This window comes from Schistocerca nitens, chromosome 4 (assembly GCF_023898315.1).
Source record: "Schistocerca nitens isolate TAMUIC-IGC-003100 chromosome 4, iqSchNite1.1, whole genome shotgun sequence".
Lineage (NCBI taxonomy): Eukaryota > Metazoa > Arthropoda > Insecta > Orthoptera > Acrididae > Schistocerca > Schistocerca nitens.
The window spans coordinates 195569607-195583967 of NC_064617.1; positions in this window are offsets into that span (position 1 = coordinate 195569607).

Consider the following 14361-nt stretch of genomic DNA (forward strand, 5'->3'; position numbering starts at 1 on the left):
CGCAGTGGATGCGTTATCGCAGATTCCCCTAGCAGTAAAAGAGGGTGTGAGGGTACCGAAGCTAAAAGAACAGCAGAGGAACATTCCTTACGCACTTAGGTCTAGGGATAGATCGCATAACTAATGAGGAGGTATTGAATAGAACTGGGGAGAAGAGGAGTTTGTGGCACAACTTGACTAGAAGAAGGGATCGGTTGGTAGGACATGTTCTGAGGCATCAAGGGATCACAAACTTAGCACTGGAGGGCAGCGTGGAGGGTAAAAATCGTAGAGGGAGACCAAGAGATGAATACACTAAGCAGATTCAAAAGGATGTGGGTTGCAGTAAGTACTGGGAGATGAAAAAGCTTGCACAGGATAGGGTAGCATGGAGAGCTGCATCAAACCAGTCTCAGGACTGAAGACCACAACAACAACAGTAGGTATATTGTTCGTCATATTTACTAAATAGTTCATAGATGGCGAACAATATACTTATTAGGTTTTAATAAAGGGAGATATAATTTAATAATAAATATATTTAACCCATGAGTGAACATGGAAATTTTATTACTTGACGATAAATATGAAATAAGCCAGATGACAATGTTAGAATTTTACTTGTGTTCAATTTTATATAATTAAATTTGAAGTGATTTACTTCCACTGAGGTTTATATGTAGTTCACATAGATGGCGCCAAGCAACCAACCGATGTTTTCGCCACACAGCCCGCCTTCCGCAAACATTAGTATTCAATGAATTGTGTACAAAGCCAGACCAACATGCGTTACATGCATTGACCAAAAAAAAAAAAAAAAAAAAGGATAGTGGTACGTAATATATAAATCATATGAGTTAAGCCATTAATTGCAAATTTTTTATGACATCGTCTAACTATGTACCTGTTGTATTCTTAGCATTGAGAATGGCTAGTTTCTAGCTGAAATCTAGATCTACCAATAGAAATTCCAAAGGACGACTGATAGCTGAAATCTATTATTTACAAATCAAAATAACGGTCGCTGCGTGCAACAGCCTCTGAATGGAGGGTAACCTGAATCGAGAATATGTTTAACTACAGTTCATGGTAGAATGTACGAAAATTAAAAAAAATAATAGGAGAGACAGAAACGACCGCAGCTCTGAGTGTCAACTGATTATCATTTGCTAGCGTGGCGCGAGCGCGTGTGTATTTACCTTGCGTGGGCTGGGGCTGTGGCGGCTGTCGGCGCGAGCTGTGAACCTGAGAATCTATTCCAAATTTCTCTCGACTGTTAAACACCAGATAGATACATTTCCTACTTCTTCTGTGAAGCCGAGTCTCCTAATAATTCCCTGTCTAAGTTAATTGGCATGGTACATGCTATTTGGCTGGAATTGCGCGTACGTCGTTGCCCTCGAATCGCTCGCAAGCGTTAACTGTCAGTGCTCGGTGCAATTCTCCATACTAGGAGACTTTTCAGTTTACCTCCTTACGAGTTAAGACGAGCCTGTGAACAAATGTTCACATAATGACTCTCGCAATTGTCTCAACGCGGCGCGAGTTGCCTTGCTCAAACACATGACGATTTTCAGCGAGAGAAGAGCCAATTTCTCTGCAATTTGCCTACATAAAAACTGGTGGCCATGCGTTTTCTTTCTGGTCAGTCAGAGCGATCATACTTCGTTATAACTCCACCCAATAGAGTTTCTGTAGCCTATCTTTTGCAGGGCAGAGTTTAACTTCTGCTGCGTAATACTGAGATAAACAGCTTGAAAGGTGGCTACACTGAGTCACAGCGCCAGAGATTGCGCCAAAGAGTTTTATTCCGCCACCTCCACTGGCAGTGCTTGTTCAGAAGTTGCTGTGGGAAGTGGTAGTTCTGAGTTTAGGTAGTGAGTGCTTGTTGAGGGAGGTCGATAGCAGTACTAGTTGTGAGCAGAAGTGGTAGTTCTGAGTTTAGGTAGTGAGTGCTTGTTGAGGGAGGTCGATAGCAGTACTAGTTGTGAGCATGTCGTGTGCAGTTTTTCTGATGGGCTAGACAGCCGATGCTGTTCGAATGGGGATGTTGTAATGATCAGAGTGTATTTTTCGTCAATATATATGAAGGTAAAAAAACAATTTTGTATTTTTTTAATATTTCCTAACTAACAATGCCTCTTGGTCACAGGTTCAGTCAACAAAGCATCTGGCTTGTGTTTATGTATTAGACTGTAATTCGGGTTTCTATGTGCAATTATAGCATTTCAGTTTTTTTTAATTACTTGAGTGTAAATGGTATTTAAAATATCTTGTCTTATTGAGGAAGAACCGTGCCAGATGTGTCCGTTGAATCACACTTCCACACACAGAACAGTTACACTTGTGCTTTGTTGTTTCGTTGCTTTTTTAGTTGCTGGGGACTTAATCAATTAATTGTGTTAACGGAAGTTTCCTTTCATTCTTTGTTTTTATTCTATGCATTCAGATTGCGTACTAGTACTACTCAGGGCCAACCGGTTTCGAGACTTCGTAATCGGACAAATAGTGACTAAAATTAAAATTATTTGCATTAAAGATAATTAAGCCCCCATGCACGTGGCGACCGCTGCTTCGGATCGTCCCTTGGTATTCTTTTGATAGTAAAAATAGCAGACAGTAGTATTGTTGTAGTAATTTGTAGTTTAGTAATTGTAGTCTATATTGCATGTGTAGATTTGGTAACTGAACATTTGTAGTTGTCTTGTCATTCTTTTAATGGTATTTTGGCAGAATTTAGTTTTTGATGTCTTGTATACGGATTTGACAATTTTGTGCAACTATGAAGATTTTAATTGTTCGCTAGGCGTGTTTGTCGGGAAGTATTTCGTGTGAATGGTATTGTTGGTGATAAAGTGTTATATTCCGTGTAATTTTCGTATTGTGACGAGTTTTGTATGTTTTGTAAATGATTACGCGATCGATGAAAAAGGCAAAAATGATGGATAGTGAGAATGACGAAATTGTTAACATGGCGAACTCGCCAACACAGGAGAACAGTATGATGAATAATGAAGTAGAAAACAATTTAATAAGCAGGGAAAATAGTCCAGAACCAGTTCAAAACTTTTCACAATTAAAGAATTTTCAGAATTCGAGATTAACGACAGAAGATTCTGGAATAGTATCGAACACAGATGGCTTTACAGCTATGACGAAGGAAGTTGGTTTTGCGGGAAATTTTAGGGGCGTAAAGAATTTCGAACCAGTTAATATGGAGCAGTTGATGCGTGCAATATTAAATTTGGGATCTGAATTAAAAACAATGGAAACACGGTTGGACTCACTGGGATCACAGTTAGGATCTGAATTACAAACAGTGGGATCACAAATAGGATCAATTAAAACTGATATGGGAACAATGGAAACACGGTTAGACTCACGAATAGGGACATGTTTCAAAAACATGAAAGATGAATTAAAGAAAGAAATTAGAGAAGAAGCACAACCAATTTTGAATCCTCACAATAATAAATTAATTTCAATAGAAATCAGACAAAAGGAACAGGATAGAGAATAGGAAGAAAGAGATCGCGTGATAGTACAAAAATTTTCAGAGTTAAATTTACAATGTGCACACGATAAGGAAGAAATATTTGAAAGAATCGAGGAATCAGTACCAATTGACAGAATAAATAACCTAACGCAACAGTATGAACAGTTAACTACTAAATGTGTAAATACCGAAACCCGAGTCGCGACACTTACGGAAGACGTAAGTAAACAGAAAGAACAGATAGGTGACTTACCGGAAAGAGTTGAGGAGATTTCAGATAAATTGACAAGTCTTAGTTTAAATGGGGACAGAGATACAGATGATACAGCTCCATTGCAATTTGCAGAAACAGAAGAGTACCAGAACATAAATAAACATGTTGAAAATCAGGGAAAATTTAATGAACGCGTTAAAAGGGAATTTGAGGCGTTACGAAAGCAAGTCAAACAAATTGAAAGCGAAATCGTAGGAAAGGACAGTAGAAGAAATTTAGAATCACAGATAGCAGAGGGCTTTGAAGAAAAGAATTTATTTCATTTAGAGATGCAACAAGAGAGCGCCAGGCGCGCGAACTTGACAATAATCGACATTGGGAATGGGACAGACGCGGTAGGTCTTTGTCGCCACGAGGCGAAAACTTTGACTATAAACACTTTTTAACTGTTCGGAAATTTAAGATCTTTCGCAATTGTAAGAATGACATACATCCATGTTCATGGTTAGATCAATTTATGTACGCACTTCCACCAAATTGGCCACTAAGTCACAAACTGGAATTTATGTGTGAATATTTAGAAAACGAACCGGCGACGCGGATGCGCGCACTTATTAGAGATTGTAATAATTTAAATGATTTTTATCATGCATTTCTATCAGCATATTGGTCCGAAAACACGCAAGACAGAGTCAAACATAGTCTTATTATGCAGCGTAATTTTAAACAGTCTGAGTTCCGCACGCCAGCAGAATACTTTGAAGACATGATTCGAAAGAATCAGTTCCTTTCCAACCCTTATAGCCCGACTGAATTAATTCGCATTTGTTTAACTAAGCTGCCACAATCGATAAGACAAATTGCTTTAGCCGGAAGATGTAAAGACGACATTGAGACTTTTAAGACGTTGCTACAAGAACTTGAGTATGACAACGACGACGGGACTTCTTGTAATTTTTTCAGTAACAGTCATTACAATAGATTTTCAGAGAAAAGGGATAGTGATCGGAACGGGCGTTATAGCGGTAATTTTGAAAATGACAGACGTAACAGACAGGACAATAGATACCAGCCTTATGACAATAACAGACGGTCTAACAGAAATTACACAGACAATTATAATAACGGAAATTCCTACCGGAATGATCAATCATACGGAAACAGTAATCAGTATCATCAAGACAGAAATTATTCATACAATAATAGAAATTCTTACTACAGAAATAACCAGGGTAGTAGATATAACAATAATTTCAGAAGTGACAGTCGAAATTACACAAGAAGCAGTCATGCAGATAGACAGGAAAATAGAAATTTCAATAATAGACACAACCAAGAATTTACATCTAACAGACAGGAGGGACATAATTGGCATCCTCCGCGTGACAGAAATTCAGAGAGACAAGTGCAAATCGTAGAAATTGATCCGCGAAATGACGCGAATAATCAAAGACGTGACGCAAACAATCGACAATGACTTGTGCCTTCGGCTTCTGGCAGCAATATAGACGGTTCAAAAAGCAACAACACTACGACTTTACACTGCGTACGCCTGGAAGACGTGAGAGACATTTTGCTAGACGAAAAGGAAAATAATGTAGACGCATTTTTACATCCTGTTATTGAAGTATGTGTGGGTAAGAATAAGTTCACTACGGTTTTAGATTCTGGAAGCCCATTGAATGTTATTAGTGAATCAGTTTTTCGTATATGTGTAAGAACTATTGCTTGTCCTGTGTTACCTGTTTCTAAAACTACAATTCGAGGAGCTATTTCTGGAAAAAGTGTGGAAGTCAAACAACAGACCAACCTAAATTTCATTTGTCAAGGATACGAATTTTCTGCTAATTTTATTATTGTTCCATTACTCAATACACAAATTATATTAGGTACGGAGTTTCTTAACACACATAAGGCAATTTTAAACTTTAAAGAAGGAAGTGTGAATTTGACTGTTGCCGGAATGCCGAGATGTTTGAAATTTTTCGAGTGTTTAACGAAATCTGAATCAGACATAAAATGTTTAAGGTTTCTTACTTCTGATGTCTTCGCTGAGCATTATGACGACAATGTGTTCATTTATGACAACGACAATAGATACAGAGACGCGATGGATGATGTAATTAATAGCGCAGAATTAATTAATGAAAAGGTTAACAAAGCTGAAGTGCCAGATGACGTTGCAAGAGAAGAATTGCACCAAATTTTGACTTCACGTGCTACAGTATTTAGTCATCACACAGGATCTATACAAGGCTTACAATATTTATTTAAAGTAAAAGAACACACACCATTTCGAGGAAAAACGTACGCTATTCCTTTGGCTTACAGAGACAAGGTTAAGAGTGAACTTCAATACATGTTAGATCAAGGCATTATTGAGCCAGCAGTCAGTCCTTATACCAGCCCATTACACGTCGTTCTTAAAAAGGATGGGTCAATTCGTTTGGTTCTGGATTCCAGACAGGTAAATAATATCATCATTCCTGAAACTGACCGTCCACAAAATCTAGATGAACTTCTTCAACATTTCCATGGAATTAAAGTATTATCCACGATTGATATGCGCGCAAGTTTTTGGCAAATAGAACTCCACCCTGATTGTAGAAAATACACTGCCTTTTTAGCCTTTGGTAACTGTTATCAATTTCGGAAATTACCGTTTGGACTTACTGTATCTTCAGCAGCATTCATTCGTAGTTTAAACGAAATTTTACCTGTTTATATTCTTGACAATATTACTTCATATGTTGACGATATTGTTATTGCTAAACGTTCTTGGAGTGAGCATAACAATATTTTGGATTTATTATTACGTATTTTTGCAAGAGTTGGCATTATGGTGAACTTGGAAAAATCTCATTTTGGTCGTTCTCAGGTGAAATTTCTTGGTCATATTATTTCTACAGAAGGTATTCTTCCTGATCCAGAGAAACTAGACGCTATTCGTAATTATGCTGTTCCTACTTCAAAACGTGACGTTCAGAGTTTCCTTGGCGTCTGTAATTTTCTTAGACGCTTTCTTAGATTGGACAATTTGGCCACACCTCGTTTATGCGAACTATACGGAAAGAATTCTAATTGGTGTTGGGATGAGGAAGCTCAGTCAGAATTTGAACAACTTCGTGATGCTTTAGTTGCTGCTCCACTTCTTTCACATCCGGATTTATCTAAAGATTTTTGTTTGGCGACGGACTCATCATACAAAGGCCTAGGTGCACACTTATTTCAAGAGATAGAAGAAAACGGCGTTTTAGTACAGAAAACTATTGCATTTGGAAGTCGTGTTCTCTCTAAATCAGAAAAGAATTATTCGATTACGGAACTTGAAGCCTTGGCTGTTGTTTGGGCTTTCACAAAATTTCGCATATTTTTGTATGGCAGACATACTAAGGTTTACACCGATCATCTAGCTCTGGAATTTCTTATGTCAACAAAATTAACACATGGAAGATTGTCACGGTGGGCGCTGTATCTACAGGAATTTGATTTTAGTATTGTTTACATACAGGGTTCTTCAAATATTATTGCTGATGCTTTATCACGTGCACCTATGGGTTTGAAACAAAGTGCTGAGGAGGATTGCAAAGAAAACAATTATTGTTTGATGTATATTCAAGGTGTTGCGTTTGAGAATTTTATTTCGTCTTCGCTCCAGGACATCGCTAAGGAGCAAAATAAGGATCCAATCTGGAAGGACATTAAGGAGAAGTGGAGGAGAAAGGAAAGCGTAGCGATTAGACAGTATTATTTAGTACGCAATGATATTCTTTTTAAACGAAAATCGGTCGACAACTCTGTTTGGTTAGTTTGTATTCCTGATGAGTGGGTTAATAAATTGATTTGGTATACACATTTCAGTTATGCACACTTTGGTCCCAGAAAATGCTTTCATAAATTACGAGAAAATTGCTACTTCAGTAACATGGAAAAACGTATTCGATCTGTTCTTGCCAAATGCAAATTATGTGAAAAGGCTAAGCCGCCAACTATTTCTCACAGAGCACCGTTGTTTCCTATCATTCCAGCGAAATTAAAGGAGATGGCTGCAGTCGATTTGTTCGGTCCAGTGGTTCGTGCTACTAATGGTTTTGCGTACATTTTGGTAGCAGTGGAATTGACATCAAAATATGTGTGTTTTACACCTTTACGCAAAGCATCAGCTCGTTCAGTATCTAATGCCTTCATCAAACATTTTCTTAAAGAAGTGGGTCATGTTGATAAGGTTATATCAGATAATGGATCACAGTTTCGCTCTAAAATTTGGCTTCGTACTCTACGGCGTCGTAAGATTAAACCAATTTTCATTTCACTTTTTCACCCTCAATCTAACGCTTCAGAGAGATGGATGAAGGAAATCAATAAATTGTGTCGTCTTTATTGTCATCGAATCACAGAACTTGGGATCAGTATCTTCATATTTTTCAAAACATTCTGAATGAACTCCCTAATGATTCAACTTCTTTACCGCCTATATTGATATTAAAAAATAAAGCACCGACAAATCGCAGTTCTGAAATCGTTCCTTTCCCGCCTTCACGAAAACTGCGGCATTCTGGCTCTACAAAATATTGCATCTGCGGCTGCTAGAAGAGAGAAATCAGCTAATCGTCCTGGTCGTTTAAAAACCTTGTCAGTTGGTCAAAAGGTGTTAATTAAGTCTCATCGATTGTCTCACAAAGGAAAAGGCTTATGTCGCAAATTTTTTCTGCTTTATAACGGTCCATATAGAGTTCGCAAAATTATTCATGATAACACTGTCGAAGTAGAAACTCTTAAATCTCGACGCTCTAAGGGAATAAATACATCATATATCTAACGTTAAAATTTTTGTGGAATGACATACTTTTGAAAAATTTTTGTGGAATGACATACTTTTGAGAAACTAATAGTTATACGTAAACACACGGAGAGTACAAGGATACCGCGCCGTGTTCCGGCGGCGGCACATACTCAAAGCAACAGTCAAGTCTGCGCGGCGCACAAGGCAGTCGTTGACCGCAAACAATTACTTCCTACGTCACGCGTACCTACAGCTGATCGAGCGCTCAGTGCGAATGCACTGACAGCCGTAAACAAATACACAGTCTAATTTCTCCGAATAAATTCAGTATAAAGCTATAGTGACTTGATAAATTATGTTATTAACGTTCAGTATTTTTCAGGATACGGTTGTATAAAATATTTAAAACCTTCAGGTAAATTCTGTGTGTGTCCGACGTTAAGAGGACTTGCTATCGAGAAAATTTTCAGGAAGAATGTAATTTCGAAGAAGAAACTAATAAACTAATAAGGTAACTATTAATTGAGTTTATTATTCAGGTAACATATTTCCACTTAGGTACGTACTTTAGACGTAATTTTCTGCTCGCGATTACCTGATTTATACTTTGTGCTAAATTTTATGTTCTATGAATTTACTTGTGAAGCGACGTTCTTGCGTACATTTGCTGATTTTGACAATGATTGATTAATGAACATGGTTGTTACTTATGTATATTATGCATCGCTTGGCTTAACTGCTTTTTCACTGATGTCACATTTTTTTTTGCCTGCTGTGCTTATTTATTTAAATTATAATTGTCACATGATTAATTGTGCTGATATGGTTATGTATGTAAGTTATACCTTGTGATTTATCTGCTTGCGCCTTCATGTTTACTAACTAAGATTACATATGAACATTTACGAGGTGCATTCAAGTTCTAAGGCCTCCGATTTTTTTTCTCTGGACTGGAAAGAGATAGAAACATGCACATTGTTTTAAAATGAGGCCGCGTTCATTGTCAATACTTCTCAGAGATGGCAGCACCCTACGGCAGATGGAATTTTACCGCCAGCGGCGAGAATGAGAACTGTTTTAAATACTTAAAATGGCGATGATTTCCTTACTTGAACAGCCTGCAATCATTCGTTTTGTGAATTTGTATGGTGTGAAACCAATTGAAATTCATCAACAGTTGAAGGAGACATGTGGTGATGGAGTTATGGATGTGTCGAAAGTGCGTTCGTGGGTGCAACAGTTTAATGAAGGCAGAACATCGTGTGACAACAAACCGAAACAACCTCGGGCTCGCACAAGCCGGTCTGATGACATGATCGATAAAGTGGAGAGAATTGTTTTGGGGGATCGCCGAATGACTGTTGAACAGATCGCCTCCAGAGTTGGCATTTCTGTGGGTTCTGTGCACACAATCCTGCATGACAACCTGAAAATGCAAAAAGTGTCATCCAGGTGGGTGCCACGAATGCTGACGGACGACCACATGGCTGCCCGTGTGGCATGTTGCCAAGCAATGTTGACGCGCAACGACAGCATGAATGGGACTTTCTTTTCATCGGTTGTGACAATGGATGAGACGTGGATGCCATTTTTCAATCCAGAAACAAAGCGCCAGTCAGCTCAATGGAAGCACACAGATTCACCGCCACCAAAAAAATTTCGGGTAACCGACAGTGCTGAAAAAATGATGGTGTCCATGTTCTGGTACAGCGAGGGTGTAATCCTTATCCATTGCGTTCCAAAGGGCACTACGGTAACAGGTGCATCCTACGAAAATGTTTTGAAGAACAAATTCCTTCCTGCACTGCAACAAAAACGTCCGGGAAGGGCTGCACGTGTGCTGTTTCACCAAGACAACGCTCCCGCACATCGAGCTAACATTACACAACAGTTTCTTCGTGATAACAACTTTGAAGTGAATCCTCATGCTCCCTTCTCACCTGACCTGGCTCCTAGTGACTTTTGGCTTTTTCCAACAATGAAAGACACTCTCCGTGGCCGCACATTCACCAGCCGTGCTGTTACTGCCTCAGCGATTTTCCAGTGGTCAAAACAGACTCCTAAAGAAGCCTTCGCTGCAGCCATGGAATCATGGCGTCAGCGTTGTGAAAAATGTGTACGTCTGCAGGGCGATTACGTCGAGAAGTAACGCCAGTTTCATCGATTTCGGGTGAGTAGTTAATTAGAAAAAAAATCGGAGGCCTTAGAACTTGAATGCACCTCGTATTTGCTTATGCTGATATGATGCTAATGACCTGTTTATTATGTAAGATACATATTTGCTGCTTTGCGTATGGATTGCATATTTATACATTTCTGTTTGTTGTCATAACTACTCTTTAATTTGGTATATAGAAATGCTGATATGCGGTGTATGAACATGGAGTTTAGGTCATATGGTATTAATTATAGATTGTTTGCTTGGCAGAACCTCGTTGTAGGGATTGTGCTGCATCCACTTGTTGACATTCTGTTCTCTACTGGTATATTTACTCGCTATTGCATGTTTTGCTTACGCTCAGTGCCTTATATTTTTAAGATAAGAAAATGAACTGCTATAATTCTACGAACGACGTTGGTACAAGAAACTTCATTGAAGTCACATGAGCTGTATAAATTTATGCTAATAGGAAGGAAGCTAACGACATGACATACCAACACTAGGTTTAGACCATTGACAGTCATTACATTGCATTCTTCGTGAGCAATTGAAATAGCAAGTGACACTTGACACAAGAAATACTCCACATGTTTGCTTCTGTTTTGCCATGATTCTTAAAGTGGTGTACATACTGTGAAATATTACGACCATTCACACTCCGTCCTCGTACTTACTTACTGAGAGTTATTCAAACTAAAGGCTGTTAGAGGTCATGTATGCATTTCTTTTATTTAATGATGGACAAGGTAACCAAAATGTATTTTACAATTCATAATGAGTAGAAGATTTGGGTCAGATGGATAACACAGAGGTTGTGTGTGGACATTGTGTCTTGGGATTGTATGGGATGATGAATTGAAGTTTGCACTAGGATTTTATCTGTACTTGTTTGAGGAGACCGTTATAGAAGTGAAATGATATTGGCGATATGGTTTATATGTATCGACGTATTGAAGAGGTATTATTGTGGTATTGAGATTGTGTGAAGTTGATGATTATTGGAGTTATGGTGGACAAGAAGTAAGATAAATGATATTGATGATAAGGTTGATATGTATCGATGTAAGACGTATTATTGAAGTATTAAGTTTATGTGATGCTGATGATTATTGGGAGTTTTGGTGGATAAGAGGTAAAGTAAGTGAGGACCATATTTTTTTGTTGGTTTATATGGAACAAGAAGGATGAAGATGGCAGACTAGAACACTCAAGTGGAAGGAAGATTATCTACACACACACTTTGTTAAATCACTAAGCAGTATATCCTTTTTTTTTCTTTTTTTTGGAGAGAGGAAGTATTTGCATATCTTGGCTCACTGACAGTTGTTCAGCAACCATAAATTTGATTTGGCTTGGCAAACACTGGTCTTGACATGATGACTATGACGTTGACTAACTATTATTGATTGTTATACATTGCTGCCACTACTACTTGATACATATGTCGAACATCAAATCTTTGACAGAATTGCATTTACACAGTTAACACTATTCAATTACACAGTAGCACTTAATGTGGATGAAAGATGAGTTAGTGTGTTTTGTGTGTTTTCCTTTCCTAATCCCAAATAATTGGTACCGACCCATCTCCTAAATATTATTTTACGTGTTTGTTGTGGCTTGCACTGGCACCCAAAAATATTATAGGTTTACTGTTATTTGTGTACTGTAATAGTTAATATGACAATTATCTGATATCATTTGTGTGTTTGTTATAATTTGTATGTTTAGTGTAAGAGCATTGATAATAATTTTGTAAAAGCAATTGTGTGTGCATTCAAACTGTTGTGCCACTTGGAAATGTTTAATTTCTGCTAATGAACTCTGATGAACTGTTTAATTAGTGATAGTGAATATTATGGACTATGTACAGCACTTGTTCAACATGATGGGTGCCACTTGGAAATGTTTAATTTGTGCTAATGAACTCTGATTAACTGTCTGATTAGTGATAGTGAATATTATGGACTGTTACCTGCACCTGTTCAACATTAATGGGTGCCACTTGGAAATGTTTAATTTGTGCTAATGAACTCTGATGAACTGTCGGATTAGTGATAGTGAATATTATGGACTGTTACCTGCACTTGTTCAACATGATGGGTGCCACTAGGAGATGTTTAATTTCTGCTGATAAACTCTGATGAACTGTCTGATTAGTGATAGTGAATATTATGGACTGTTACCTGCAATTGTTCAACATGATGGGTGCCACTTGGAAATGTTTAATTTCTGCTGATGAACTCTGATGAGCTGTCTAATTAGTGATAGTGAATATTATGGAGTGTTACCTGCACTTGTTCAACATTGCTGGGTGCCACTGATGCAACTGCTTCTACTGACATAATGTCACTTGTTGGTGTCTGCACCTGTTCAACATTGCTGGGTGTCACTGATGGAACTGCTTCTACTGACATAATGTCACTTGTTGGTGTCTGCACCTGTTCAACATTGCTGGGTGCCACTGATGGAACTGCTTCTACTGACATAATGTCACTTGTTGGTGTCTGCACCTGTTCAACATTGCTGGGTGCCACTGATGGAACTGCTTCTACTGACATAATGTCACTTGTTGGAGTCTGCACCTGTTCAACATTGCTGGGTGCTACTAATGGAACTGCTTCTACTGAAATGATGTCACTTGTTGCTGCCTGCACCTGCTCAACATTGCTGGGTGTCACTAATGGAACTGCTTCTACTGAAATGATGTCACTTGTTGGTGTCTGCACCTGTTCAACATTACTGGGTGCTACTGATGGAACTGCTTCTACTGAAATGATGTCACTTGTTGGTGTCTGCGCCTGCTCGCCATTTCTGGGTGCCACTGTTGGAGCTGCTTAAATACCGCTGATGAAATTTTATGAGACTGCTATTTGCACCTGTTGACCATTGCTGGGTGCTACTGTTGGAACTGTGAACTACTCTGAGGGGTGCTACTTGTTTATTGAACTACTGAAAGGATTTTATGTGAATATTTGTATAAACTGATTTTGTTTTGTATTTACTGTTTATGAAATGTTATGAGACTCTTACCTACACCTATTCGTCATTGCTGGTGCCATTGATTGAATGATACTTGTGTAAACTATTATGTAAAATCACATGTATGAAAGCATTTGTATTCCATACTGTATTTTATATATTAGGTTATTGAAGGGTCAGTGCAAAGCCAAAATTTATCTAGTTATGTGATATTTACTTATTAATATTATCTTTTATTTTTGTCTGTATTTTTTTTTTGTTTGGACGAATTTGGTGGTATTTTCACCACCAATGCTGGCAAAAATACCATCAAATTCTAGCCCGTGGAGGAGGGGCATATGAAAGGTGGCTACACTGATTCACAGCGCCAGAGATTGCGCCAAAGAGTTTTATTCCGCCACCTCCACTGGCAGTGCTTGTTCAGAAGTTGCTGTGGGAAGTGGTAGTTCTGAGTTTGCGGTAGTGAGTGCTTGTTGAGGGAGGTCGATAGCAGTACTAGTTGTGAGCATGTCGTGTGCAGTTTTTCTGATGGGCTAGACAGCCGATGCTGTTCGAATGGGGATGTTGTAATGATCAGAGTGTATTTTTCGTCAATATATATGAAGGTAAAAAAACAATTATTTATTTTTTTAATATTTCCTAACTAACAATGCCTCTTGGTCACAGGTTCAGTCAACAAAGCATCTGGCTTGTGTTCATGTATTAGACTGTAATTCGGGTTTCTATGTGCAATTATAGTATTTCAG